The sequence below is a fragment of the Trachurus trachurus genome, assembly GCF_905171665.1.
Source record: "Trachurus trachurus genome assembly, chromosome: 1".
In the NCBI taxonomy this organism is placed as follows: Eukaryota; Metazoa; Chordata; class Actinopteri; order Carangiformes; family Carangidae; genus Trachurus; species Trachurus trachurus.
The window spans coordinates 37,447,222-37,454,201 of record NC_139891.1 but is presented as its reverse complement, the minus strand read 5'-3'; positions in this window follow the sequence as shown (position 1 = coordinate 37,454,201).

Genomic DNA, 6,980 nt, shown 5'->3' with positions numbered 1-6,980 from the left:
AGAGCCGGTGCAGGGCCCAGTTCACAGCTGGGTACAGGACCATCACAAGCGCCTTAAAGTTGCTTTTCACGGAGCTCAGAAACGAACACAAGCAGCTGCGCATAAACGTGCAGATCGTCAACATGCACCAGCTTCTGATCCACTGCAATTACATCAGCTGGTGTACGTTCGAGACCACAACATCAGGGGCAGAAACAAAATTCAAGATCATTGGAGTCCGGTCCCCTACTGTATTCTCAAGGTCCCTGACGGCGCTGGCCCAGTGTATACAGTGGCGCCTATCCATCACCCAGAAAAGGTAAAGCACGTTCACAGACAACTCATCAGACCAATACCCAGTAACCTTTGTGAAAAAATCAACAGGAACTTACAGATGACTGAGGGACCCAGGAACCAGCTGGAGCCACAATTGGACGAGGAGGATGGACATCTCTATGTGTTACGACAAAATGAGCCTCTGACGGGTAACACGTCTCCTCCTCCATCAATGCCTGCGGAGCCTCAACCACAAAGAGCATCAGACCAGCCCACCACCTCATCGGGTCCACGGCCCAGTGCTGGACCTCAATCAGACTCTCTAAGAGTACAGGTTCGTGTCCCTTCTCCCCCACTCCCAAATACTGCTCTTAGAAGAACAACACGCTCTTCCGCAGGACATCATACCAATATTCATCGCCTGCCACAGTCAGCCGCTGTAATGTCGCCTTGCACTAACTCCATCTCAGTTTTTTATAGACCCTGGGTTTAAATATCCATTGTTGGGACACCAATGCAAAAACCAGGGGGTAGATGTGAGGGAAGGCACCTTAGAGACAGACCACACCTACGCACACTCCTACTGTTCATGAGGGTGAGGGCTGGCATTAGGAGCACTGCCCCTTGGAGGCAGGGCTGTAGAGGAAGCTCCCCTCTCATAAGGACAGGTGTGAGCCATTAGTGCCTCTTTGTCTGAGGCCTGGTAGATGTGTGGTGGGACTGTCTTGTCTGTGCAGGTAAAGAGAACTGTGCAGATAGAAAAGATTATTTGATTGCACATTTTATTTTGTGTTCTGGGGAATTTTGACTAGTATCCCCACACAGAATCGTGGTGCAGCCGTGTCATCTTGATCCAGTTGAATGTGCTGTGGACCCATGCTGGGGAGGTAGGCTGCTGATTACCCAGTGTTTAACTTCATCAGAATACAGAAATTAGTAGTGATGTATCCATTTAATTCTTTAGGACATGAGTCAGCCTTTTCCCCGAGTCACAGTATAGAGCCAGTCAGCTCCACCAGTACCAGTGTCTGACAGGGCCCCAGATTGAAAAGGTAACCTCAACTGACATGGTAATGTAGGAGGGTTATCCCCTCTGAGGTATATTTGTCAGTCAATTTAATGGCTGTTTTGCTTTGTTTCAGATTTAGTGCCAGACTGCTGCTTTGCCTGGGCCGATGTGCCATGCGGCTTGGTTGAAGTTTGCTGAGAGTTTCCCATTGCTATGACTGTAAACAGCTCATCTTAACCTGTCTACTGTCCTTTACTGTCCCTGATTGTATCAATTTATAATTGTGAACCAACCGAGCATTAACTTTGTATTTTCTTTTGTTTGTTTGTCAGGCAGAGGGAGGATCTACGGGGAGTATCCGTGGTATATGCACCCTTCTTTGCATGCAGTGTGATTGGTTTGAAGAGTGATTGGCACCCAAAAGTAGTTTAGATTTACTTAAATTGTTGCAGTGTCCGTTGCAGTGATTTGCTGTGATCACGGTGTGCACGTGGTGGTTGCTACTGGGTCTTGCGATAGTATCTCCCCGTGGTGAGTACCCTGTCTGACGTCTTTTTATTAGCAGGTAGTGTATATTTGCAGTATACCCCTGCTTGATCTTATTTGTTGTAACAAATTAATCAAAATAACTCAGCTATTTGTAGCTTTTAAATATTTATTAACTTTGTAACATTAAAGATAATTTTTCAAGCTAATCGTTGTTCTTCCCTCCTTCCATTATCAGGTCAATCATCATCAGTTGCTTTAGTTTGTACAATAAATAGAATTTGGATTTGAATGCACGTCTCTGGCTCTCCTTGTACCTGGGGATAAATTTGTTTGTGGGTTTATATAGAGACCCTCACAGTGGGGTTGGTCACACAAGCATAGATTTGCGGCTTCAGTTACATCTGATTCAGCAGGTGAAGAAGCTTTGAACGCTGCAGTTATTCAGTGAGAATTTCTTGAAACAGAAAACTGACTTAACAGCTCCATGGGTCAGAGAGGCAGACACTCTAACTACATTTAAAGGGATAGTTCAACATTTTGGCAAATTGGCCCATTGCCATAATCGTTATAGTCATAGCAGTAGGTTCATTACCTTTAATTGTAGGTGTAAGCTATTTTCAGTACGGCGGAGCGCAGCAGCTGGCTGCTCAGAGCTACGCTATGGAGGCTAAAGCCTGCCACACACATAAAGATAATCGGGCTGATTTTGCCCCGATTTTCCCCCTTCCGACCACGGACAGACACCGCCCGATTATCTTAAGGTCTTAAGATTATCTTATAAGATTCTCTTGTAGTGTGTGGTGTGTTAAGAGTCAAAATTCCCCCGACAATCGGCTCGGAAAACGTTCGGCGCCGATAATCGTAAGTATTAAACATGTTCAATATTTACGATTATCGGGGCCGACTTCGGTGGCCGTTTCAATCAAAAGTCATCTTGTGTGTGGAGAGCCGGTGTTGTGCGGAGAAGCGCCTGCTTGCCGAGCTCTGCATGCTGCTCGCGGCAACAAGCCACTTCTCCACACAGCACCGGTAATCCCACAGAGAGCCACGGTGCAGCCCTGGCATTACATGAGGTTCACACAGACATTCACGCATACACAGGAGATTTCCTGATAGCCGATAGCAAAGACAGTAGCGCTCGTAGCCAGCAACAGCCAGCAATACAGCAGCCATGTTTAAACGATCATGTGACCGCCGCTCACAGCCCGTCATGTGACAGCGCACGGCTCCCTATTGGACAGCCGCTTGACTGCTCGGTGTCCGGAGCCACAGACACACAGACACACACAGATGGGATCGTTGTAAAGGCTGAAGTGTCCCGCTTTCATTAAAAAAAAAATCACGTCGCTCTCATTGTCCATTCCGGAAATAGACCCGAAAGAGTAGCTACAACGACACCCCTGGTATCGCTGCTGATGCCGGATTGTTTTCTGACCAGAGGGTCAAGATTCTGAAAAATCTTAATGTGTGTGGTGTGCTGTGTTTGGAATATCGCAGCACACCACACACAATACGATCAAAACTGTTCAATCACAGATTTTTTATCTTCATGTGTGGGGTCTCTCACAGATAATAAATCGGTTGAGATTTATAAAATCTTTATGTGTGTGGCAGGCTTAAGGGAATTTCTTGGTTTCCCTCATTAAACTCATCAAATTCAACATCCCAAAACTCCACAGCGCTTTTGTAGACAAGTTGTGACCTGCACAACCACCACGCTATGAGATAATGACGGAACGATACGAAACGGAGCCGTTTTCGAGGTAAATACAGGGTAAATACGGAGACTGCTTGCTGAAAAACTGTCCCTGAACGCAACGCGCATCAGCGGTTTTGTATGAATTTACCTCGAAAACGGCTCCGTTTCGTATCGTTCCGTCATTATCTCATAGCGTGGTGGTTGTGCAGCTCACAACTTGTCTACAAAAGCGCTGTGGAGTTTTGGGATTTTGTATTTGATGAGTTTGATGAGGGAAACCAAGAAATTCCCTTAGCCTCCATAGCGTAGCTCTGAGCAGCCAGCTGCTGCGCTCCGTCGTACTAAAAATAGCTTACACCTACAATTAAAGGTAACGAACCTACTGCTATGACTATAGCGATTATGGCAATGGGCCAATTTGCCAAAATGTTGAACTATCCCTTTAAGTCTAGACCTTCCTTTATGACAGCTTTTAGTTACTAGAGCTCTGAACCATTTTATAGCTACGCTGCTATAGGCTTAGACTGCTGGGGACACATCTGGTTCTCTTCTCTACTCTTCTCTCCTCCTCTCCTCTTTTCTCCTCTTTTCTCCTCTCCTCTCCTTCTCTTCTCTTCTCTTCTCTTCTCTTCTCTTCTCTTCTTTTCTCCTCTCCTCTCCTCTTGTTTCCTTGTCTCCTCTCCTTCTCCCCTCTCTTCTCTCCTCCTCTCCTCTCCTCTTGTTTCCTTGTCTCCTCTCCTTCTCCCCTCTCTTCTCTCCTCCTCTCCTCTCCTCTTGTTTCCTTGTCTCCTCTCCCTCTCCCCTCTCTTCTCTCCTCCTCTCCTCTCCTCTCCTCTTGTTTCCTTGTCTCCTCTCCCTCTCCCCACTCTTCTCTCCTCCTCTCCTCTCCTCTCCTCCTCCTCCTGGTTTTCTCTGTCGGAATTTTGTGATTGAATTTGATAGAGTTTTGTGACAAAGGACGGACTGATAATAAAAGTTTGGTTAAAAAAAAAAAAAAAAAAAACTCCTCTCCTCTTGTTTCCTTGTCTCCTCTCCTCTCCCCCTCTTCTCTTCTCTCCTCCCCTCCTCTCCTCTGCTCTGCTCTCCTCTCCTCTCCCCCTCTTCTCTTCTCTTCTCTTCTCTTCTCTTCTCTTCTCTTCTCTTCTCTTCTCTTCTCTTCTCTTCTCTCCTGTCCTCTCCCCCTCTTCTCTTCTCTTCCCCTCTCATCTCCCCTCATCTCCTCTTTTCTCCTCTGCTCTCCTCTCCTCCCCTTTTCTCCTGTCCTCTCCCCCCTCTTCTCCTCTCCTGTCCTCTCCTCTCCTCCTCTCTCCTCTCCTCTCCTCTCCCCTCCCCTCCTCTCCTCTCCTCCCCTTTTCTCCTGTCCTCCCCTCCCCTCTTCTCCCCTCCTCTCTTCTCCTCTCCCCTCTTCTCCTCTCCTCTCCTCTCCTCTCCTCTCCTCTCTTCTCCTCCCATTTTCTCCTCTCCTCTCCTCCTGTCCTGTCCTGTCCTCTCCTCTCCTCTTCTCTCCCCTCCCCTTTTCTCCTCTCATCTCCTCCTCTCCCCTCCCCCCTCTTCTCCTCTCCCCTCTGCTCCTCTCCTCTCCTCCCCTTTTCTCCTCTCCTCTCCTCTGTTGCTCACCCTGAGGTTTCTCCAATTTTTCCCAGTTAAAAGGGTTTCTATGGAGTTTTTCCTCAGTGGATGTGAGGGTCTAAGGACAGAGGATGTTGTTATGATGGGATGTAAAGCCCTTTCAGACAAACTGGTGGTAAAAACGGGCTATACAAATAAAATTGCCTTCTCTTCTCTTCTCTTCTCTTCTCTTCTCTTCTCTTCTCTTCTCTTCTCTTCTCTTCTCTTCTCTTCTCTTCTCTTCTCTTCTCTCCTCTCCTCTCCTCCTGGTTTTCTCTGTCGGAATTTTGTGATTGAATTTGATAGAGTTTTGTGACAAAGGACGGACTGATAATAAAAGTTTGGTTAAAAAAATAAAATAAAAATCTCCTCTCCTCTCCCCCTCTTCTCTTCTCTTCTCTTCTCTTCTCTTCTCTTCTCTTCTCCTCTCCTCTGCTCTCATCTCCTCTCCTCCCTTTTTCTCTTGTCCTGCCCCCCTTCTCCTCTCCTCTACTCTCCTCTCCTCCTCTCCTCTCCTCTCTCCTCTCCTGTCCTCTCCCCCTCTTCTCTTCTCTTCTCTTCCCCTCTCCTCTCCCCTCATCTCCTCCCCTTTTCTCCTCTTTTCTCCTCTCCTCTGCTCTCCTCTCCTCCCCTTTTCTCCTGTCCTGTCCTCTCCCCCCTCCTCTCCTCTCCTCTCCTCTCCTCTCCTCTCCTCTCCTCTCCTCTCCTCTCCTCCCCTTTTCTCCTCTCCTCCTGTCCTGTCCTCTCCTCTCCTCTCCTCTTCTCTCCCCTCTTCTCCTCTCCTCTCCTCTCTTCTCTCCCCTTTTCTCCTCTCCTCTCCCCCCTCTTCTCCCCTCCTCTCTCCTCTCCTCTCCTCTCCTCCCCTTTTCTCCTCTCCTCTCCTCTGTTGCTCACCCTGAGGTTTCTCCAATTTTTCCCTGTTAAAAGGGTTTTCCATGGAGTTTTTCCTCAGTGGATGTGAGGGTCTAAGGTCAGAGGATGTTGTTGTGATGCCATGTAAAGCCCCTTGAGACAAACTGGTGGTAAAAACGGGCTATACAAATAAAATTGCCTTGCCTTGCCTTAACTTAACTTATTTGTTTATTTTCTGCAGATTGGACTCGTCCTGGTAAAGCGTTTAAGAGGGGCCTCTATGCTGGTGCTGTGACGTATGCAGGCGTTAGTAACAAGTATGACTTGCCCAAGGCTGGAGTCTATGCTCGTGCGGGATTGGGCCATGCTCGAGCTGAATGGAGAATCCTTGATGCTGAAGCCAAAGGACCCAACGCCGAGGCCGGAGCTGAAGCGTCTTTGACCTCCCTCAGTGCCAGTGCCTTCGCCAGAGCAGAACTGGCCAGTGCCTCAGCCTCTGCCGGTCCCCTGAAGGCTAAAGTTGGTCTGGCAGCAGGCGTCGGAGTTAAAGTTGGTTTGACATCTGTGGAGGCAGAGGTTCTTGGTACTGGTGTAAGACTGGGCCGAACAATAGGCCTTTCATTTCTTGGCTCAGGCTTCGAATTAAAGTTGTTTTAGAGCAGGGGTTCTCAACTAGTCTCACTCTGGGACCCACATTTTCCCATGGTCATTAAAGCCTGCCACACACATAAAGATAATCGGGCTGATTTTGCCCCGATTTTCCCTCCCGCCCGATTATCTTAAAGGGATAGTTCACCCTAGAATGATATTTCGCTCATTATCTACTCACCCTCATGTTGACTAAGGGCTGGAAGAATTATCAGAGTCCACCGTCCCTTCTCTGAGTTACAGGGGGTCTCGGCGTAGCAGTGAATTTCAATGCAACGGTTGCAAAGGGACACCGGAGCTCTTCGTAAAAAAACACACACAAAAAAACATCCAAATACCTCCATGATGCTCGTATGTAATGTCCGTCTTGTGCTGAAGCCCCAAATTGCGTAATTGTCCCGAAAAAAATTAAATAAGTCT